Source organism: Tenrec ecaudatus, chromosome 2, assembly GCF_050624435.1.
Source record: "Tenrec ecaudatus isolate mTenEca1 chromosome 2, mTenEca1.hap1, whole genome shotgun sequence".
Lineage (NCBI taxonomy): Eukaryota > Metazoa > Chordata > Mammalia > Afrosoricida > Tenrecidae > Tenrec > Tenrec ecaudatus.
Window position 1 is genome coordinate 170,478,801 of NC_134531.1, and position 24,337 is coordinate 170,503,137.

General features: G+C 42.6%; 1 pseudogene; it reads right to left on the bottom strand.

The window, feature by feature from the left end:
* Positions 1-14,634: 14,634 nt before the first annotated feature.
* On the bottom strand, positions 14,635-19,031 carry LOC142440187 (methionine-R-sulfoxide reductase B1 pseudogene; annotated as a pseudogene).
* Between the last annotated feature and the right edge of the window lie 5,306 nt (positions 19,032-24,337).

The following is a 24,337-nucleotide window of genomic DNA, read 5'->3' on the forward strand; positions in this document are numbered from 1 at the left end:
GTATGTGTTACTCTGTCGCCATCTTGCCAGAAGTCCAATTTTTATCATTCTTATGTTATCATGCTTGAAGCTTTACCAAAGATACTAAAGATGCCAGTCAACATTTAGTAAGCATATATTCAAGCTGTTGGATGCTCAGTGCAATACAAATAATCAGAACATACAATCCGTGCAGATACTAAGTGTGATGTAGATGAAATAGAATCCTGAGGCCCTGCCTTCAAACCTTCTGTGACCCAGGTGACAGATTACTTTTGCTGCTGCCTTTTAAAGTTGGTTTTTTAGTTGCAGATTTTGTACCTGCTTAATTGTAACTCTTCCTTGATGTGAACCTCTGTTTCCTCTTTTTTTGAATCCTTCACTGCCTCTTTGTGCCGTTTAGGCTTCAGAATACAGCCCTTGAGTACATTTGATTGAATGAACATGAAGCAACTGGGAAACAAATGTATAGGACTAAAAATTGATGAGAGGGTGCCAATAGAAAGAAGTCAGAAGCATTAGTCACAAATGACTCCCGGGCTCACATATTTCTTCTCCATTCCATTTATGCCCTCACCTTTGGGGACTCAAGAACTACACAGGAAACCCAAAGTTTCTCGTATGTGGTTTCTTCCTCCATTCCAGCCCCTCCCATCATTACCTCAAAAACCGTCCTCACCTCAACTTCTAAAACCTCAATTTCAATATCATTCTTTCTCATGACACCCACGATCATTCAGCTTCCCCTTTTTGGGGGTGCCTACACGAAAGTGCTTCTTCCTACCATCAAGTTTTCAGTCTACTGACCAACCAACTCTTTCATATCCAGACCCCTCCCCCATGTGGCATTGTGTCTCTTTTTCACCTCCTGTAGACTCTGCTATTATTTAAAATCTTGCATATAAGCAGTTTCCCCAACTCTTATTCATGGACTGTGCACCGTAACCTGAGCAGCTGACATGCTGGATAAATAACACCGCCAGCCACAAATCTCAAAGCTCAACCCTCGGCAGTACTGCACAAAATTTCTGCTCTGCTTTCCTCTCAAATCTTTAGTCCCCACCCTTGGCCCCAAGTCAAGCTCAGCTAATGATTTTGCCTCATTCTTCATTGAGAACAGTAGGCTAAACAACAACAACAATAAACAACAGTAGGTCATCAAAGATGCCATTCCTCATCTTCCCACTGATGTACTCCCATCCCAGGTCAGCTCTTCCACTGGAGTTCTGAACCCCATTCTCCTACTTTTTCAAGGTTATAGGACCTACAAAAATTCCCTTTCTTCCCTACATCATCAATTTTCCTCTCTACTAGATAATTTACATTAGCTTACATGCATGTTCTAGAATGGCAGTGTTTTTTCCACCTCCCTCCCTTGATTACATATGCTACAATCATTACCCTGATTTCATTCTTCTTCACTGAAAAATGATTCTGAAAAGTTGTTTATTACCACGGTCTTAAGTTTATGCTCCTCCATTTACCCCTTGATTCTCTCCAATCAGAATTTTCCCTAAACTTCCCTCTGAGATGGTTCTGAGACCGCCTCCTTCCCTGATGCAATGGTTCTCTGCCAGTCCACATCTTCTTAGCAACATGCCCAAGGACCCATCATCTTCCCCTTTGTAAAACACTTCATTTTCTTGGCTTCCGTGTTAGTTTTGTAGCTTCACTGTAACTAATTACCACAAATGAGATGGCTTAAAACAATACAAACATATTCTCCCCTAGTTCTGGAAACTAGAACGCCAAATTCAGAGTGTCCAACGGGCCATGGTCCCTTGGAAATCTCCATGGAAGGATACTTTCTTGCCTCTTCTTCATGGTGATGGCTACCAGCATCCTTAGTACCCCTTGGCTTGCGGTTGTATCGCTTCCATCTCTTCATCCACCTAACTGTCTCCCCTGTGGGTAGCCTTCTTCTGAGAACATGGTTCTTGGAGCTAGGGTCTACCTGCAGTGCTGTGGGGTAAGCACTGAGCTACTCATTGTGGACTGAGGGTTTCAAAACTGCCAGCCACTCCACAGGAACCAGATGAGACTGTCTGCTCCCATAAAGATTTACTGTCTCAGAAACAATATAGATAGTTTTGATGAGTTGGAATGGACCTGATGTCAATAGGCTGACAATTCACTGACTTCATCTGAATGGAACTGATTACATCTGCAAAGATTCTATTTCAAATGGGAGCCCACGCTGACATTCTAGCTGGACATGGGGGACACTATGTAACCCAGCGTTGCCTCCGTGGTTGCACCCCGAGGTTTCTTTATGCCTCACTGACTGTTCCTTCCCACTCTCCTTTGATGGCTAATTTGCTTTCTCCATCTTCGTTCCACATGTTGGAGTGATACCACTTGGCTGAGGGCCCTCTTGCCTTCTCTAACCAGACCCTTTCATCAGGAAGTTTCACAGAATCCCACAGTTTAAATGTCCATTGATGACTCCCAAATTTATGCCTTTAGCCTCAACATTATTGCACAAGCACAGTGACCTGTCACCTGTACCCACACTCTAGATTCCTATTAATATGCCCAATTAGAACATATTGGTCACTTGCTATGTACGTTCCTTTTATTTTGTCTATGATTTTACTTTTATAGACAGCAGGCAGGTGAACTTTTGGAAACATGTGTCAGAGCATGTCCCACTCGAGTTTCAAAGCCTCCCAAAGTTTCCATGGATCAGAATCAAAGGGACCCATTGGTCCCTTGTGGTACAACAGGTCAAATGTTGGGCTGCTAACAGTAAAGTCAGCAGTTTGAACTCACCATCTGCTCCTCAGGAGGAAGAGGAGGCTGTCTGTTCCCTTCAAGATTTACAGTCTCAGAAATCCCATGGAGCAACCTACAGGGTTTCTATGAGTCAGAATGAACTCCACGACAGTGGGTTTGGTTCCTTGGTGCTGCAGGGCTCTGCCTGATCTGGCACTGCTCGGCTCTGTGCCCTCACCTTCTACCAATCTCCTCCTGGCTCCCTCGGCTCTCACCTTGCTTTCCTAAGACCACCACAAGCTTGTATCTCCATCAGCTCCTTCCTCTTCCTGCAAGAGATGCTCTCCAAATACTCCACGCCTAGCCCTCCTGCCATCATGCAGTTATTAACAGCCTTCCTCAGAGAATCCTTTCTTGAACCCCATATCAGGGTCTCCCTTTCAGTCACGCTGCATTTTTTGTGTTTTATTAGCACTTATGGTGGTTTAAAGACACATTATTTATGTATTTAAGCAACATCCTCATCTGCCGTGTTTATATTTATATTCCCAGTGCCTAGAATAATGGTAATTGCTCAGTATATATTTCATTCCTTAACAGCATGGAAGGGATAGACAAGTGATGTCCCTCTTAAAAATTTTTTTTTTCATTGTGATGTCCATTTTTAAATAGTTTTTTTTTAAAATATCAGTTTTAAGGTATATTCTGAATAAAGGAAAGTTGGCTAATGATTAGACAGGAGAAAAGAGCATTTTGGCAAAGGAAACAAAACCCAAAGGAATGGCTCACTTTTGAATTAGTGGCAGAGGATGCTAACTGCCTTAGTGTAGCTGCTTCAGAAAGTGGGTCAGTAGAGGAGCAGATTAGCATATCGGCTCAGGGCCTCCTCCCCACTTTGTTACAGGAGAGGAATGTCACGCTAGGGAGTTAACTTAATCTATACTTCAGTCACCAAATATCTGTTGAAGTTCTAGGTGTTAGACAAGTTCTGTGTACTTTCTATACAGTGAGGAACAAGAGAAACATAATCTCTACCTCCATTGTGCTTCAGTCTAGTGGAAGACTGGTATTATATATTAATGATCATGAACATTAAAACAAATTGTCCAAAAAAATCCCAAATTGTCCGAAGTATGTCCTGCATTATTATTTTGGAAACATTAATCAACATGTCTATGTGCCCTCAGTATATCTGTTTCCCTTTGTCCCTTACTCATTCAATCAGCTCAGTATTCTCCATGTAATGACTCAGAACACAGAAGATGCTGCAGTATCCAATAAGTAACTACCAGAAATCTTGTCCTGGCTCTTCAGTTTCAGAATCCCAACGTCTGGATTGGCAAAGGCAAATTTGGGAAATTCTTGATGAGTCAGAGGAAGGCTGCTTGGCCCAGATCCTGGCAATATTTCCACAGAGCCATAGAGAAGGGGCTCAGAGAGAAGTGAAGAGAGCTTCGCAGTTGGTGGCTCTCTGTGAAAGGGGGCACTGTCTTATCTCCTTCCCAGGCCCTGCTCTAGCAGACAACAAAAGCCCACCATTGACTTGGAATGAGCAAGAGTGGAGGAGATAGTGAGTGCTCTTCCATTCAGGTTCTGCCCAGCAAGCTGACAAACCTCTGAGTAGAAATGGCTTTACAGCAGTCTCTATTTGCCTGGCTTTTGAAGCCTTAAAGTTACCCATGCTTCTCCATGGTTCAGGAGAACAAGAGATCTTGGGTGTCCCTGGGTGGTATTCTAAAGACTCGGGGATCAGACAAAGCCCGTAGAGTCTTCCATAGCTTAGCACAGTGCAGTGCCAGCAGAATGTCTTTTCACAGGCCCGAAGACTACTTAAATCTTTTGACACCTTTTTAAAAAAGTCATTTTACTGGGGGCCCTTGCAGCTCTTATCACAATCCATCCATCCATCCATCCATCCATCCATCCATCCATCCATCCATCCATTGTGTCAAGCACCTTTGTACATATGTTGCCATCATTTTCAAAACATTTTCTTTCTACTTGAGCCCTAGGTATCAGCTCATTCCACCACCCCCCCTCCACCAAGTACTTAAATCGTACCTTAGTACAAGAATGGTTTGTTCTAATAATGTGGCACTGTATGATATTCACCTTCCTGACATGATCGCTGAAGACAAAATGGGTACGTAAGCAAATGTGGTGAAGAAAGCTGATGGTACCCAGCCATTAAAAGATATAGCATCTGGGGTCTTAAAGGCTTGTAGTTAAACAAGCAGCCATCTAGCAGGGAAGCAACAAAGCCCACATGGAAGAAGCACACCAGCATGTGTGATCATGAGGTGTTGACAACAAGAGGTATCAGAAGTTAAAAAAAAAAAGCAACCAAAAAGATGTGAAGGGGTGTGGATGTGGTGGAGGTCCCCAAACCACCTGTAAGATAATTGGACAGTCCCGCACAGAAGGGCCACATGGAAGGGATGAAAAATCCAGGTGTGGTATGGTACTGATGGACCACATAACTGTCCTATAGTTTTCTAATATTTACTGTCCTTACTATTATAACTTGTATTTGTTTGATCTCATCAGCATGTTAGATTAGTGTATGTTCATCTGTATATTTAAGATCATTCAGTACATGAAAGTCTAGAATGAGTAACAGCAGTAATGATCCCCTGAGGATACAGAAAGAGAGAGGGGTGGAGGAAAGGAGGGATTGGGGAGCTGATAGCATTGATAATTATAAACCTACTTGATGGGATCAAACAACAGAATAGTATGTGAATGGATAGATAAGGATATGTAAGATATGGCAAAACAACAGCAACAACAAAACTATTATAGAAAATGCCCAAAGAATAAGGGTTCCTGGTGGGTATGGCAGAGAAGAGAGGGGACCAAGGGGAGCTGGTATTTTTTCTTCAGTGATTTAAATAAAGTTCGTTATTTTTACAAAAAGTGAGTTTTATGTATGTGGGTTTTTGTTTCTTTGCAATGCCACAGCTATAGGAGTATATTTATATAAAGAGGTAAGACATCTTCTCCTTTGCCATGCATCTTTTTACTTTCTGCACAAGGGTAACATTGTTTTGTTAACCAATGATACAAAACAAGGTTGGTACATTCTGCAGAGCCAGGTAGCAATTTAGGCTCTGTGGACCACATGGGTCTTGTTACATAATCTTTATTCTTTTAACAACCTTTAAAAAATGTACATTGTTTCTATTGTACAACAAGCTAGGCCAAATCTGACCCGGGAGCAACAGTCAGCCAACCTCTGGTGTAAAATGTTTACTTTCTGTCTCAGCACTGAAATTGCCTTCTTCAAGCTTCCACTTGACCATCTGCTGCCTGGAAGTCAAAGGGAGAAAGGCCTTAGTTACAACAAATGTGGCTGGTGACAACGCAGGAGCAGGGAGCTCCTGCTTGCTTTGACTCTTGCACGGTTTTCCAGCACTCATTTGATAAATCTGTTGAGCATCAGCACACATTTCAGGGGGTTGTTTCTCCATTTTCTCTAAATAAGCACTTTTCAGAAGTCCTATCCTCATAATTTTTAGGACAAATAAAAGATCTCTTAGGATTCAAGAAGAAACATAATTTAAAAAAACAAATCCTCACTAATGATAGTCTTGCTTCAGGAAGAACACATTCTTATTTTCCCCCCACATTCTTCTTAAAGCCACATCCTTGAGGAGGAAATGTAGCTAACCATCTATTTAGAAAAAGACTCCTTTTCCACAGGGGGCTGGAATTAAGGAGTTCAAGACGAAAGAAAATGTTTTGCAACTGATTGGGGTAGCCACTGTGTACTACTGCTTGATGAGATTGGACGGTGGAATGTTAAGCTATCTGTAAGAGCTCTCAATCAAAAGCTATCTGTAAGAGCTCTCAATCAAAAGCTATCTGTAAGAGCTCTCAATCAAAAGCTATCTGTAAGAGCTCTCAATCAAAAGATTAAAATAAGGGAGCGTCTGAAAGGAGTAGTGGGAGAGCACTGGACTTGGAGTCGCCCACCGATGGACGTGGGGAGGAGGCAGCAGAAGCCCCTGCAGGCTGTTACTGAGAAACTGTAAGGACTTCTCAGCAGACAGTAGCTTGGAAGGATGACAATAAATCAGTGCACCCACCCTTCCCCAGTGAGGTCCCTATAAATTAAATCAACCCCCAAGAGAAAATTGAAGCATGGGTATTGACTCTAATATTAATTCCAATTCCTGGTCAAATGAGGGTGCAAATAAATTAAGATGAATTATATATAAACCCAATGCTGTCAAGTCAATTCTACCTCATCATGACCCTGTAGGACAGAGTAGAACTGTTTCATAGTGTTTCCAAGACTGTAAATCTTTACAGAAGCATAGACTACTTCATCTTGTCCCCACAAGGTGCATTTGAACTGCTGACCTTTCAGTTAGCAGTCCAATGCTTAACCCATGCACTCAGATCCCTGGGTCTTTCTCCTGCGGATCCGCTGCCTGGCTTCGAACCACAGCCTCCTACTTCGTAGTTGAGTGCTTTACCTTAGCGCTTTCTGCTGCACACAATGACAAGCGATTGGTAGAATCCAATTGGATGCCATTTAAGCATCTCTAAGATAAGTAGAGTAAACAGCTTAATTTTGAGTAGCCTAAACCCTTAGGAAACTAAGTGAATTTATCCTAGAAGTCAAGTGAATTTGGGTGAGAGATTCTAGATGCAAATTTAACTCGAATTGGGTATATTTCTGGTTATGTCAAGTCTGTGTCAAGGGAAAACAAAATTCTGAGTTCTGGTTAAATCATGGGTTTATTTGTATTCCCAGTCCCTTTCTCCCCAAAATATATCCCCAATTGTCGATATGGCTTAAGTGTCTGCTGCATTTGTCCACTATAATCAGGAAGATTTAGAATTGAGAATACAGAAAAATGGGAGTAAATGATGATAATTCATTGATTTGATCCTAATATAGTCACATAGCTGTGGTCAGCACAGGAATAATAGTGGTGTTTGCCATTTATAATACTTACACTATTTAAGAGTTCAGCATATTAGCAAGTCAAACAGAATTGCCCGAAAATTTTCATTTATACTCTATTTAAAATTCACATTTCTATTTGAAGAATAAAATTTAGCATATTAGCAAATCAAACAGAATTGCCTTGAGATTTTAATTTAGAAATAATTTGAATAAACAGGTGTCCATCCGAATAACCTGGAACTCTGATGGTGGACTTGACTGCTAACCAGAAGGTTGATGGTTTGAACCCACCCACTGCTTTGCAGGACAACAATTTTCAGTCTGTTTCTGTAATCTCTGTGCCTTCTGTCCTATAGGGTTGTGATGTGTCAGAATTGATGGAAATAAGTCTGGTTTAGTTGGATTTGCTTAGTAACTAATATTAAACTTGTGATTTTAAAAATCACTTTATCGGGGGCTCATACAACTCATTACAATCCACACATCCATCTATTTTGTCAAGCACATTTGTACATTTGTTGCCATCATCATTTTCAAAACATTTTCTTTCTACTTGAGCACTTGGTATCAGTTCCTCATTTTTTCCCCTCCCTCTTCCACCCTTCCTCCCACAAGAACCCTTGATAATTTATAAGTTATGATTTTTTTTGTCTTACACTGACTGATGTCTCCCTTCCACTTTTTTGTTGTCTGTCCCCCTGGGAGGACATTAGAGATAGATCATTGTGATAAGTTCCCCCTTTCTCCTCCCACCTTCCCCTTACCTTCCTGGTATGGCTACTCTCAATATTGGTTCTGAGGGGTTTATCTGTCCTTGATTCCCTGTGTTTCCACCTCTTATCTGTACCCATGTACCTGCTCTGATATAGCCTGATTTGTAAGGTATAATCGGGGTCATGATAGTGGGGTGGGGGAGGTAGCATTAAAGTAAGCTTGTGATTTTAAGTTCAATGAATAAGAAACATTTACCTGGGGCTGGAGAGAGAACTGGGTCACATCACACAGACCCTTGGAGGTCATGTTAGAGATAAGAATTATATTATAATGAAACATTACAGCCTAAGTGTAATGAAAAACAATAAAGGATTTTAAGTAGAGGTCAAGGAAGCTGAGTATCATTGACTGCACACACAGTGCACTACACAATTTTAGGGGACATCACTGGCAAAGTCCCTGGTGTCATAAAGCCTTGCTGCCTTACAAGTGACACAGCCTAATTAAGATTTTTAAAAGATCATGCTTTGTGGAAGTGTTGCATGAGGATAAGAGTGAAAACAGACACCACCACCACCACCACCACCACCCACCACCACCCACCACTACCACCACCACCACCAAAAAAAAAAAAAATATATATATATATATATATATATATATATAATCAGTGACTAATGCAATCCCCAACCAAGTGGGTAATATTTGTGGTGATAGAGAAAAGTGGATTGACTGCTATTTATAAATACTTATCAGTAAAATCTTAAGTAGATTCCTGAGCTGGTAGTGCAGTATATTACACATTGGGCTGCTAACTGCAGGGTTGGCAGTTCAAAGCCACCAGCTACTCCAAGGGAGAAAGATGAGGTATCCTTCTTCTGTAAAGATTTATACTCTTGGAAACTCCTAAGAAGCAATTCTACTCTGTCTTAGAGGGTCATTATGACTCAGAATCAGCTTGGTGATTATGAGTTTGGTTTGGGAAAAATTAATCTTCCAGCCAATGGTAGATTGGAGTCAACATGCACCAATTTATACACTCAAAACCTAAACCAAACTCACTCCCACTGAGGCAATTGTGACTCCTTGAAACCATATTGGACTGGGTGGAACTGCCCCTTTGGATTTCTGTGGCTGAAAAACCTTATGAGAACATAAAGCCTCATCTTGCTCCCAGGAGCAACTAGTAAGTTCAAACTGCTGACCTTGCATTTATCCGCTGTGAGTGTTAGATTTTCTTCTACTTGGTTGGGCCAGGATTATCAGTAGTTTGGCAGTTGAAGCCTTCCCATTATATAACTTACCATAATGTACACAACTCCACAATGGGATCTGCTCTGATCAGTAAAGCAGTTATAAGAGTATTAGGGAGGAGTATCGCCTCCTGGCTCAGTTCAAAAACCTGTAATTAAAAAGACGTTTCCTCGGGGCGTATGGCCTACTTCTATTTAAGCCCACTCTGTCAGAAAACTTCTCTCCTTTTCTAGTTGACCAGTCTCATTAATCTCCAGTTCTTTGGACTTGAGCCAGCGGTCCACCATATTGTCTGCTGATTCTGGGAGCTATCAGTGGCTTGCCATATTGCCTACTGATTCATCTGCTTCTGCCTCCACCAGTCTATGGTATTCCCATTAGCTGGCTCATGAGCCCAGCAGCTCCATCAGTTAGGAAAAGCCTCCACTTTAACATCTGACCTACGGACTTGAACCAAATATGACTTACTCACTTCTGTAACAGTGTGAGTTAATTTCTTTCTGTACCTCTCTCTCACTGGTTTTCTCTCTAGAGAACCTAGCCTACTGCAACAGTCTGATATATAACCCACTATATGCATCTTCTCATATCCTCTTCCAGTGGCATCAAGTAGATGGTTTGAAATCTGTTTCTGTGTAAGTATTTACACCATGGAAGCTGGCAAGCATCACAAAACGGCCTTAGTTCTCCAGAGAACGGGTTGTGAAACATTTATTGACATACTACTACTATTACCACCTTTAAAAAATATGTTAGCACTATTTAATATTTTTTACAGAATCACTGCATAAGAAATTGTATGAAGCATTATGGCATCCATCCATAAGGTTGCTGTAGATAAAACAAAAAGAAAGGGGTGGCTATGAAAGACTGTCAAGAAAGAATCTGTAAGACTTGATAAATCCAAAACCAAACACATTGCCATTAAGTTGATTCCAACTCTCCCAGTAGAACTGTCCCTGTATGTTTCTGAATCTGTAACTCTTTATGAGGTTTGAAAGTCCCCCCCCCCAGTATAGTAGCTGGTGATTTAGAAATGCTGACCTTTCATTAGCAGCCTAATGCATAACCACTATAACACCAGGGCTCTGTGCAAGGCTTGATAGTGGCTGAGAAATGATGGTAACAGAAATTGAAGCAGATTGGTAAACAACAGCCATCTAGCTCAGAAGCAACAAAGGCCACATGGAAGAAGCACACCAGCCTGCGTGATTATGAGGCACTGAAGGGATCAGTTATCAGGTATCAAAGAACAAAAAATCATATCATTGTGTGCTCACCTCCCTGATATGATCGATGAAGACAAAGTGGGTGAATATGCAAATGTGGTGAAGAAAGCTGATAGTGTCCGACTATCAAAAGATATAGTGTTTGGGGTCTTAAAGGCTTGAAGGTAAATAAGCGGCCATCTAGCTGAGAAGCAACAAAGCCCACATGGAAGAAGCACATCAGTCTGTGTGATCACAAGGTGTTGAAGGGATCAGGTATCAGGCATAATCAGAACAAAAAACCCTATCATTGTGAAAGAGTGGGAGTGCAGAGTGGAGACCCAAAGCCCATCTGTAGGCAATTGGACATCACCTTACGGAAGGCTCACATGGAGGAGACGAGCCAGTCAGGGTGTGATGTGGCACTGATGAAACATATAACTTTCCTCTAGTTCCTAAATGCTTCCCCTCACCCCCACCCCACTATCATGACTCAAATTCTACCTTACAAATCTGGCTAGACCAGAGGATGTACACTGATACAGATAGGAACTGGAAACACAGGGAATCCAGGGCAGATGATCCCTTCAGGACCAGTGGTGTTAGTGGTGATACTGGGAGGGTGGGTTGGAAAGGGGGAACCGATTACAAGGATCTACATATAACCTCCTCCCTAGGGGATGGAAAACAGGAGAGTGGGTGAAGGGAGATGTTGGACAGGGCAAGATATGACAAAATAATAATTTATAAATTATCAAGGGTTCGTGAGGGAGTGGGGAGGGGGGAACAGGGAGGGAGGGAAAAAAATGAGGACCTGATACCAGGGGGTTAAGTGGAGAGCAAATGTTTTGAGAATGATGAGGGCAATGAATGTACAGATGTGCTTTACATATTTGGTGTATGTATGGATTGTGATAAGAGTTGTATGAGTCCCTAATAAAATGATTAATAAATAAAAAGAAATTGAAGCCGATTATATTTTCTCCCATGGAGTAAGGAATCATTGCCAGAGTACACTCTTTGATGAGGATTACAGAGAGAACATTTCACAATTTGATTCCCTGTCACGTGTATTTTAAATGTGCCTGCTTCAGTTGTCAATGATTTCAAGTTTCTTTTTTCTTTTTATAAATTCCACCATACTGATGGAATTAAATGAATGAAATAATAATTGAATCGCAAACTCTCAATCACTAAGCACAACTTGTTGAAACAAAAGCACTGCAGAGGTCTGGAGGAGAATGTCTGCTAAAGTTTTCAAAAATACCATCTCCCATTGTGAATGTTGCAGAATTGAGGCAGCATGAGTAGAGAAAGGCCTGTCTTCAGTAGGTCTATAGAACAATTGTATAAGTGTTTCTAAGGAATACTTGGAAAGGAAGTGGGAGACATATCAAGGGTATGTGCCAAATATATTTTTTCCCATGAAAATAAAATGTTTTGTAGAATTTCAAGCTCATGTTCTAAGAATATGAAACCTTTATCATCGACTTAAACCTCTAGTATTTTATAAGCACTACATTCCCTACCTGGTTATGATCAATATAAAAAATATAAAATTAAGACATAAAGATTGCATTTTTTTTTATTATTCCAGCAAACGTGTCAAAGTGTCACCAGTACAGCTCTAGGCCTTTGGAGATTTGGAAGTGAAGAAACAGGAAGATCTTGGCTTTGTGCAAAGTAGCCAGGCAAGATAAAGTCATGGGCAGAAAAGCTATAAATTAATTAGCAATTTGGACAAAGTGGCTAATGCAGGAATTCTATATTTAGAAGGTACTGTGGAGGCCATCTCATAGGGGCCCTATAGGACACAGAACTGCCCTGTGGGTTTCCAAGAATGCATCCTTTCATGGTAGTTGAAAGCCTTCTCTTTCTCCTGTGGAGAAGCTGATCGTCTCAAACTGCTGACCTTGTGCCCAACACACAACTCACTAGCCACAAGGGGTCAAAATTAGCTCCATGACAGTGAGTTTCGTATTTGGAAACTGGAAGCCAAGATGGCATGGTCAATTAGGCATTAGGTTGGTAACTGAAAGTTTGGTGGTTCGAATCCAGCCATTTCCTTTTGGGTGACAGTGGAGCGGTCTGCTTCTATAGAGTCTTACAGCTCTAGAAGTGCTATAGGGTCACTATCTGTTCAGTGACTTGACAGTACTGTGTTTGGAACATGTTTTTTCGTATGGAAGTCTAAAGAAGTCTGAGTGATGGAAATACTTTTTTCCACTGCTAAAAGAAAGGTTGGTGGTGAATGTCCATTTAGAAAATTCTTCACCTAGACAAGTCAGCCACTGACAATGGTATGGAGCATGGCTGCTCTCTGACCCTCAGGCAGTCTCCAGGAGTTGGCCTTGTCTTCACAGCATCTGGTTTTATGAAATCCCAAAGAGGGGGACATGACTCTGCCTTGGGTGAGTAGAAGCAGGTTTCTGGAGAAGGCAAATCATAATATGAATCTGAAAAAAAAGTAAGGACAAACAAGATGAAATGTATGAACAATGGGGGGGGGGCAAATTCAAGGCAGGAGGGAGAAGGTAAGGAGAGATACAGGAATGAGAAACAGCACAGCAATTCAGCTTTAGGCCCTTATCTCAAAGGCAAAAAACTAAAACCACAATCACTGTCATCGAATAGACGCCAACTCATAGCAACCCCGTAGGACAAAGTAGAACTGCCCTGTGCATTTGCGAGACTGTCAATCTTTATGGGAGTAGAAAGCCCTGTCTTTCCACCTCACAGCAGCTGGAGATTTACAAACCGCAGACCTTGCCCAACTGGTAACCACGCCACCACCAGGGCTTCTACCTCAGGGGCAGATGGAGCTAATGGAGAATGCTGGAGGCAGAACCAGGAGTCACATTGTAGAAGGACATAAATCTTCAGTGCTGCACACAGGAGAACAATGGGAGGGGGTCTACCCTGGGGGAAGGCAAAAGGGGTTTCAAATACTTGAGTGTTTGAAAAAAGTGATAAAATCCCTATATCAGGGGTCCTCAAACTTTTTTTTAACAGGGGGCCAGTTCACTGTCCCTCAGACTGTTGGAGGGCTGGACTATAGCTAAAAAAGCCCCAAAAAACTATGAACAAATTCCTATGCACGCTGCATTTTTTTAAGGGTGGAGACAGACCCAGTTATGGACACGGCAGCCTGCTGGGTCTCCTTGCTTTATTAGTTTCCAGCCGATCAGTTCAGAAAGTTGGAGAGGGTGGGGCGGGAGAGGGTGAGGCCACCACCAGGAGCTCTGGACTTACTCTCCTGGGGCAGGCTTGGCAGGTACAGACTGTGGGACAAGACCTCCCAGGCCCCACCGGGGACTGGTAGGAAGACCATGGATCAGTGGCTGCTCTCCCACACAGATGGAGACCTGGGACTCAGGGGCTGTGCCATGGGCCTGCATGTCCCAGCAGGTCACAGACCCTCAGTGCCCTGGTGAGCCTGGAAGGATCTGACCAGAGCGATTCATGCAGTGACCGGGCTGGAGCCACCCACTGGGACATGGCCTTGTAGTGGTTGCATCTGCTCACACAACTTAGGGGTCAGCACGGGCCCTGGTGAGGGCTGGAGCCCCTTTGGGAATTGGGGCTCAGAGGGGTGAGACCAGACAGGCAGGGAGGGGTTGCCAGGCTGAGGAGAAAAGCCAAGGGTGTTAAGTCTTTCAAGACACAGACACCCTAAGACCAGAGTCCCAGCCTCGAGCCTTGGAGGCCAAGATGAACCAGCCCTCAGCCCCATCCTGGCACAGGGTGGTCAGGAAACAACCCCTCTTCCCATCCAGCCCTCCCTGCCTGAAGGTCAGGTCCCTGACTGAAGGTCAGCCTGTGGCTGCTTGGGGTTGGGCTGCCCGCTTATTTCCCCATGGAAGCAGATGTGTTACCTTTGGGGATGAACTTCAGGGAGCTGCTGACTGTTCAGAAGCGGGCCTGCCCCCGCTTGGGGCCATCTTTGAGGAAAGGAACTCGAGGCCAAGCCCGTGGCCGCATTTACCGCAGGACACCATAAAGGCATCAGGCGTCATCGTGGACGGTCTCCCTGACGGCTGGCCACGGCGACGAGTGCTCGTACCGTACGTGGAGCGGCTGGAGAGCAGCTCGCAGCCGCACTTGGCACACACGGAGACAGCGGGTTCACAGTGATTCTGGAAAACCTTGGCCCCGGAGAAGCTTCAGAAAGACGTAGTGCCCCCAGGTTCCAGTTCCGCTCTCCCACTTCGACAGCTCCGAGTGCACCGACCCCACCGCACATATCTTATTTTGAAGTAAGAAAACAACGCGCAAAAACACCTGGCGGGCCGCATAAATGTCCTCGGGGAGCCGCATGTGGCCCGTGTGCCGTAGGTTGAAGACCCCTGCCCTATATGGTCAATCATTCTACATGTCGTTGGTCCACCCATCTTCATGTGCCTCTGTAGGTTTTTGTTGAAGATCTGGGGCCAGGAAGTGATAAGGGCAGTTGATTCTTTAAGGGCAGATTCTTGAGCTCTGCAGATAACAGATGCCTGCTCTAGTACCAAAGCAAGAACTAGCTTTCCTTACATCCCCATACCTGACTGAGTACCACCAGTGAACATTCTCAGGGAAGTAAGCACTTTTCCTTAATAACTGTAGCAACTTATAATTATTGCCAACCAACTCTAAGAGAGAGCAAATCCAGGAGAGAAATAGATTCTCAGATCTGTAGAGCCTGGGACAAGTTGCGTTTGTATTTGCCTGTGGGAGGTCAAAAGGAGCTATAGCGACAATGAATATATGATTGTGGGCTTGAGGTGTAGACTGGGGAGTCATCAGCGTAGACCAACCCCAAACCCACTGCTACTGAGTCAATCTTATAGTGACCCTCTAAGATAGACTAGAACTGTAGTTTATGCTTTCCAAGACTAAATCTTCAGGGAAGCAGCCAAACTGACCCTCAGAGTAGCTTGTGGTTAGCAGCCAGATGATTAAGACACTGTCTAACGAAGCCTCCTCATTACCAAAGAAGTTCTTGCTAAATTTGGGGAGTGGCAGAGATAGCTTAGAAAAACAAAGGGCCAAGGATGGAATGCTTCGAAGTGGAGTATTTCAAAGATGGAATGCTTTGAAGTGGAATATTTCGTGAGTAGAATGTGGATGCAAGGAGTTAAGACAGGACAATGAAGTAATGTTCTGAGGTCTACGAAGGATCTACAGAGCACAAGATGGCGGCAAGATTGTAAAGCAAGTGATCATAAATTAAAAAAATTGGTGGTCATGAATAAAAATATGGAAACATTCAACGCTTTAAAGAGTAACCCAAGTATTTGGAACAAGATGAACTGATGACTGACATTACAAGAGAGATTCAGTCCTTACAGAATTGGAGGTCATGCAAATGAATAAAAAATGCTAAGTGCCCTTGAGAAAGAGCCAGACCCTAGAAAAATGTAGGAAGATATAATCCTGTCTGACAGCTAAATGGACTTTAGAGGATCCCACTTCCCTCAATTTCCATTTTGATCCCTGGAAATAATAACATCCAAGAATGTAACCTAGCCCAAGTGCAGTGGGAAGTGAAGTGTACATGACTCAGTGTGGTGTGGGAGCTCTTGCCTCAAGAACCACCCAGATACAGCGAGAAGACTCATATACCAGAAGAAACTGGGTCAGAAGAACAAAGACAAGATGGGATGATGAGGATCTTGCAATATGTCATTATTTGTCCTGTGAGCTCAGGCTCAGATATGCTTTACTCTTAGGATGTATGTCTTCATGTTATCTAAGTCTCTGACCAATCTTGTTTTGTTTTGAGTTGTTATACAATGGGCTGTTATTCATGACCTTAGGCATGACAGAACTGAATGTCGGCCAGTCCTATGCCATATTTATGACCACTGGCATGTCTGAGTTCAACATTGTGGCTGTGGTGTCAGTGCATCTCATTGAAGGCTTTACTTGCTTTCACTACTTTACCAAACATCCTATCTTTTTCTAGTGACATCACCAAAGGAAGATAGACTAAATATCCTCTACGTGAGAGTGAATGCTCATAGCCTGCTGACGGGACTGCAGAATTGTACAGCCACAATGGAACACAGTCTGGCATTTAAACAATGCAGACACAGATAGTTCAGGTCCTGAAGTCTCTCTATTTGGGATATACCTGAAATCAACCAAGAACAAAACACAACACCCACCCACCCATGTTTACCGCAGAAATGTCCACAATAGCAAAAAGCTGGACGCTATCAACACCACCATCTGTGGAGGAATGGATAAACAAACGTGGGATAGGAGAAACTTACTGAGTGTGAGGCAACATAGAGGAGTTCAATAGATGATGAATTAAGTTTTCCACATAGTAGAGTGGAGGCATTTATGGAACATACAAATGGAAATGTCTGTTCAGCTATATATCTGGGTCTGAAGATGAGGACAGTCTCAAATTTGTGAGTCACCACCACTTAAATGAAAGTTTAAAGTCATAGAACAGATGAAATCACTCCCTTAGATCACTTAGTAGTTTAAGATATAAAGAGGGCTAAGGAACAGAATTCTAGGAATCCAGAGACCTAAAGCATACTTTGAAAGTGATAACACAAACTCTGACTGCAGGGAAAAGTTTCAAGGGTGAGAGGCCATCAACTAAGACTTGGGGAAAGAGTAAGACTTTAAGGGATGCAAGGAAGCATCACACACCGAGGGGATGATATGAACAAAGAGTCAGAATGAGAATGGGCAGAACATAATATAAAATGTCTCTCTAAATGCCATTTGCCTTCTAGTTCTTTCCTCTGTTTCCTTTTATTTTCTTCTTGTCCCACTATCATGCTCAGCCTCCATTTGGGTTTCAGTAACTCAAACATGTACATATGTAAATATACTTATATATGATGATGGGGAAATAGATCTATGTGCATATACTCATAGATTTAGTATTAAGGTAGCAGATGGACACTGGGCCTCCACTCAAGTACTCTTAATGCAAGAACTCATTGTTCTATTAAACTGGCATTCCATGATGTTCACTTTCCCAACATGGCCTCTGAAGACAAAGCAGTACACAAGCAAAGGTGGTGAAGTAAGCTGATGGTGCTCGGCTATCGAAAGATATAGCATCTGGGGTCTTAAAGATTGAAGATAAACATCTAGCTGAGAAGTAACAAAGCCCACATGAAAGATGCACACCAGCCTGTGTAATCATGAGGTATCAATGGGATCAGGTATCAGGCATCAAAGGACAAAAAAAACCATATAATTGTGAATGAGGGGGAGTGTGAAGTGGGGACCCAAAGTCAATCTCTAGGACACTGGACATCCCCTTTCAGAAGGGTTGCAGGGAGGAGACAAGCCAGTCAGGGTGCAGTGTAGCAACAGTGAAACATACAACTTTCCTCTAGTTCTTAAATACTTCCTCCCCCACAGTATCATGATCCCAATTCTACCTTACAAATCCTGCTAGACCAGAGGGTGTCACTGGTGCAGAAAGAACTGGAAAAACAGGGAGTCTAGGACAGATGAATCCCTCAGGACCAGTGACGAGAGTGGTGATACCGGGAGGGTGGAAGAAAGGTGGGATAGAACAGGGGAACCGATTACAGGAATCTACATATAACCCCTCCCTGGGGGACAGACAACAGAAAAGTGGATGAAGGGAGACGTTGGACAGTGTAAAACATAGCATAATAATAATAATTTATAAATCATCACACGCTCATGAGGGAGGATGTGGGAGAGGGGAAGAGAGGGTGTGGGAGAGAAAGAAGAGCTGATATCAAGGGCTCAAGTAGAAAGCAAATGTTTTGAAAATGATGATGGAAACAAATCTATCAATATGCTTGACACAATGTATAGATGTATGGATTGTGATAAGAGTTGTACGAACACCCAATAAAGTGGGGTTTAAAAAAAATGTCTCCTAATTGATGGACTGGAGGCAAGAGGACAAGAAGGCAAGGAGTGGTGGGAGATAAGAAAGGTCAGATATGAGGCATGTCTTGTGCCTGTCATTTGCTTTCAGAACCATTTCCTTCCCTGCTCTCCTTGGTATCCCAAGGTGCTGACCCCAGTGACCTGCATTTCCCAGGCTATCTTGCCCGCTGACTGCTGGTTAGGTTTTTTAAGTAGAAGAGCAGCTACTTGAATGGCAGAGGAGGGATCAGGCAGTCTGTCACAGTGCCCGCGTCTTCTCCATGGTTCAGCACCGTCTGGACAGCCCCATTACGGCTCCAGCTCAGCCATGGCACCTCTGGCTGCACGGCCTCTCCAGAGGCCTCCACGTGGCACTTCATCGTTTTCACCTTTGGCAAAACTTTTGTAATGATTCATCCTATTGAATTCCTCCTGTTGAATCCTTTGGCATAGGATTTCCTTTCCTGGTTGACTGGATGCTTTGAATCGTTTAAAATATAAGCAAATTTGAAAGTAAGTGATCATAATAAAAATATGGAACAGTTAACCCTTTATACAGGATTAAGAGAGAAATCTGAGTGTTCACCCTGATGAACTGATGGCTGGCATTACAAAAGAGCTTTAGTCTTTAGAAATACGCCAGGACACCTTCAATTTCAACTTAAGACAACCTAGACAACCTTGAAAATACATCAGATAAAGGAAGGATAATTTAAGGTGGTGAATAAACATGGTTTGGAAAAAAATAACTATTTCCAGGCAAGTGTAGAGCTGTTTTCACAGAAGCTGAAGATGAAAGAGTGAGTGAAGTTGATAACCAGAGACAACTTGCAGAAGATGAGAGAAGGGGCTACTATTGGAGGAGATAACATGGATGATGGGTCCCTGGAATAGAACACCCAAACGTGTCAGACAACTGAAACTGCAAAGACAGTTAGTTAAATGGGATTTTGCAGACACTGGATTCAAATGGCTAAGGTAAGTAAATATGGCTCTAAGAACTCTAAAAGAAAAGAGCAATCAAACATGCACTGGATTATCTGAAGAAGTTACAATAACAAATATACTTACAGATCATGTTTAAAGTCTGAAAATGCGTACGGTTTATCTTCAGAAAGTTTGATTTGTGTGATTGCAGGCTTCAGCAGATTTTTGAAGTCATTACTGCACCCAGGAAATAAAATGAATTATTATTTAAAAATTTTTAAAAATGTTTTATTAGTGGCTCATACAACTCTTATCACGGTCCATACATACATCATTTGTGTAAAGCACATTTGTTACCCTCATCATACTCAAAATATTTGTTCTCCACCTAAGCTCCTGGCAACAGCTCCTCATTTCCCCCCACTCCCTCCCCACTCCCCCATCCCTCATTAACCCTTGATAATTTATAAATTATTATTTTGTCATATCTTGTCTTGTCCTACGTCTCCCTTCAACCACTTGTCTTTTGTCCGTCCCCCAGGGAGGAGGTTATATGTAGGACCTTGTAATCAGTGCCCCCTTTCCAACACACCCTCCCAGTTTCACCACTCACACCACTGGTCCTGAAGGGATCATCTGCCCTGGATTCCTTGTTTCCAGTTTCTATCTGTACCAGTGTAAATCCTCTGATCTAGCCAGATTTGTAAGGTAGAATTGGGATCATGATATTAGGGGGCAAGGAAGCATTTAGGAACTAGAAGAAAGTTGTATGTTTCATCATTGCTACATCATACCCTGACTGGCTCGTCTCCTCCCTGAGACCCTTCTATAAGGGGATGTCCAGTGGCCTACAGATGGGTTTTGGGTCTCCACTCTGCACTCCCCCACTCATTTACAATGATATGATGTTTTGTTCTGATGATGCCTGATCCCTAATCCCTTCAAAAACTTGTGATCACAAGGGTGGTGTGCTTCTTCCATGTGGGTTTTGTTGCTTCTGAGCTAGATGGCCACTTGTTTACCTTCAAGCCTTTATAAGATCCCAGATGCTATATCTTTTCATAGCTGGGCACTATCAACTTTCTTTGCCACGTTTGCTTATGCACCCTTTTGTCTTCAGTGATAGTATCATGGAGGTGAGCACACAATGATATGATTTTTTTGGTTGTTCTTTGATGCCTGATAACCGATCCCTTCAGCACCTTGTGATCATACAGGTTGATGTATTTCTCCCATGTGGGCTTTGTTGCTTCTGAGCTAGATGGCTGCTTGTTTACCTTCAGGCCTTTAAGACCCCAGACACTATATCTTTGATAGCCGGGCATGATCAGCTTTCTTCACCACATTTGCTTATTCACCCGCTTTGTCGTCAGTGGTTGTGTCGGGAAGGTGAGCATCATGGAATGCCAATTTAATAGAACAAAGTATTCTTGCAATGAGGGAGTACTTGAGTGGAGGAGACCCAATGTCCATTTGCTACCTTAATACTAAACCTATAAATATATGCACATAGACCTATTTCCCCATCCTCATATGTAAATATATTTACATAGGCACATGTCTTTATTTAGACCTCTATAAATGCCCTTTGCCTCCGTGCTCTTTCCTCTATTTCCTTTTACTTTCCTCTTGTCCTACTCTCATGCTCAGTCTTCATTTGGGTTTCAGTAATTCTTCTTGGTTACATTACCCTTGATCAGGCCCTAGCAGGCCTCCTACATCCTCCTCACCACCGATTTGGATCACTTGTTGTCCCCTTGTCCCTGGGTTTGTTAACACCACTACCCTTTCCCCCACTGCCCCCCTCCCATGCCCACCTCTGGAACTGCCGGTCCCGTTGTTTTCTCCTCCAGATTGTTCATCCAGCCTATCTTGTTTAGACAGACCTGAGGAGATAATAACATGCACAAAAACAAGACAGAGCAAAACCAAGCAACAATATACAAGAGAACAACAACAACAAACTGATGACAAAAAAAACAACAAAGCAAAATACAACAAGAACGAAAAGCCTGTAGTTAGATCAAGGACTGTTTGTTGGCCTTTAGGAGTGTTTTCCAGTCCAGTCTGTTGGGCACCACACCCTGGCCCCAAAGTCCACCTTCAACATTCCCTGGGGACTTTGCTGCTCTGTTCCCTTGCTGTTCTGTTGCACTCCCTTAGTGTTTTGCCTCAGTGTGGCAGGATCAGATCGAGTGCAATTCCCACACTGTGTCTTTGGTGTTGTCGCCTGTAGGGCTATGGGTCAGTGAGGGACGTCATGTCTCATAGTGGGGCCGGCCATGTGATCCTCTCTGTGGACGGGCTGCTCTAACTGGGAACATTGTCCTCAAGGCCTGGTGGGTCAGGGTGTGCTCCACTCTCTCCTCCTCCCCTTTCATCTGTTCTCGTGTGCTTCCATCAGCTATGTCCCTCTCCTGGAACTGCAGGTTCAGTGCCGTCCTTTGAAATAAATTCTTCTGGGGGAAGGGGCAGGTGTCCATGTAGTAGCTTGGATTAGGGTCTCTCCCCCACCTCTGCCTCCCCCAGACCTCTCCACTGATTCCCTACTCCATGCCGGCATGCTGCATTCACATCTTGGAGCATCAGGTTGAAGTCTGGTCCCTCTTTCCCTGTGGAGATATAAACAATACCCTCCCCTTGGGTGGATTAGTGCCCTGTGCCCCCACTATCCATTTCTTTTTTATTATTTTTTTCCCTTCCCCACCTCCTTTTTAGTTGCTACCATATATATCCCTCAGTTTGGTCTGGTCCTTGCCATACTATCTGGTCCTCACCCCAGGAATGTTTGTATAAAGTAGCTTTTTCCCTATGTCTCTTTGCATTAAATGAATTATTATGCGATATTTTTAATGCCATCTAGTATAGAGAGAAGGAGGATTGTCTTTCCAAAGCAGATGAAATGATCATTCTTTGATGAAGCCAATGAATGTAGACATGTGCTTTACACAATTGATGTATGTAAGGATTGTGATAAGAGTTGTATGAGCCCCTAATAAAATGATTTAAAAAAAAGAAGAGATCATTCTTGCACATAAGGAGCTGAACATCTACACAATACAGGTCAACATTATTTTAGAAAGATTGCAAGGAACTGCTGAGTCTTATTGCTTACCATGAGAAAAAAGCTAACAACATTTGGTTGAGAGCTCTATTGACTGAGGAGAACCTTGATAATTTTATGACAATAAATCTGTCATACAAATATCAACTTAGGAAAGATTTTAATGTTAATTTCCCAAAGCTTATCTTAACAGCCCTGACATTCGAAAAGGGAAATTTGGCAGAGGGCCAGTTGGTATGGGAATCTTCAGCTACACAAGGAAGGAGTATCTTTTATTGGTATGGCTCAGGGATCCAGGATTGTGGACCTGATATGGACTAGACTCTCCAGTCAGGTAACTCCATCCTAATACAGAAATTTCTCCACCCCCAAACAAAGCTTGGCTGGCTGTTCCTCATGTTGCCAAAAGCTCAAAACTTTCTTTTGATAGCACTGGAAGACACACATCTTCATTAATAGAGCCCAATAGGAGGGACATCACGGGGAATTTTGGTCATTTGATAATGCTCGAGGCAAGCCTCCACATAAACAGGAGGTAGCTGGCCTAGGCTCTATTCCTCTACAGCATCCTCCCCTCAGAAAGCTACACCACAGATGGATCCCAGGGACAGAGATGTCACACTGCAGAACAACTAGGTTTCCTGATATGTCCTTGTCCCTGGAAAGCCAGCAAGAAACCACCTCTCACTAAGAATTATTTTCACAAAGCATATGTTTTACTGGCAACAAGAAACAAGAACTGGATTTTCCTTTTGTCTGTAACTGGAAATGTGAGGCACCTTCTGAGTTGACCTGGCCTTAGAGTGAACCTACTTCCGAAGACCCACAATCACTTGAAGATCCATTTCTGCTTTGTTCTAAAGAAAGTTTGATGTTTTCTCTTAGCTTCACCGCTGTTTAAGTGATCATCCCCTGCCTCAGCTGGAGGCTAGGGAAAATGATCATTCTTTTTTTTTTTTTTAACTTTTAAATAATTTTAGTTATTTGTATACAAACTAATAGTAAAAACTAGTATTTCAAACTAGGTTAAAATAATTTTATCTGTTAGAACAGATTTATACACAATTAAAAAATTTATAAAGCAGTTGCCAATTCTTGTCCAGTTTCATAACCATTGTTACATAGTTGAAAATTTTGTTGTGAAATAGGGCCTACAAAATATTTCTTTTAGAAAGCATAAAAGAAACCCATCAAAATTATTTTAGGCAAAATAATGTTTACAACAAATATTTGCATTCAAGAGAGGGGGCTCACAAACATCCTTCTTCTATACGCCACTGGGGGAAAATTATTATTAAAATGAATGAGGACATAGTCTGTATACTTTTCAGATTCATCTATCATTTACTACTTGAAGAATCTGTGCCATTACAAGGGATCCACACCACATTGTGTACTCAAAATAAGTGGTGACCACACTGACATAGAGCAGAGTCACCTTGGTGTAGGGCATCTTAAAGAAACCCTACTACGCTGAAAGCTTCTAATATGGTGCATATGTCTTCTTAAGGGAGACCTTCTCAAAAAAAAAAGGGGAGACATTCTCTTCCCACAAGATGCTAATTCATTCATCGTAGAATTCAGTAACAGTCATTTAGTAGTGTTGCTGGCATTTTTTTAAGTTGAAACTAAGATAGAAAAAATGCAAAATTGGCAAATAGTTTAGATCTTGTCTGAAATCATATCTTGGAGTTA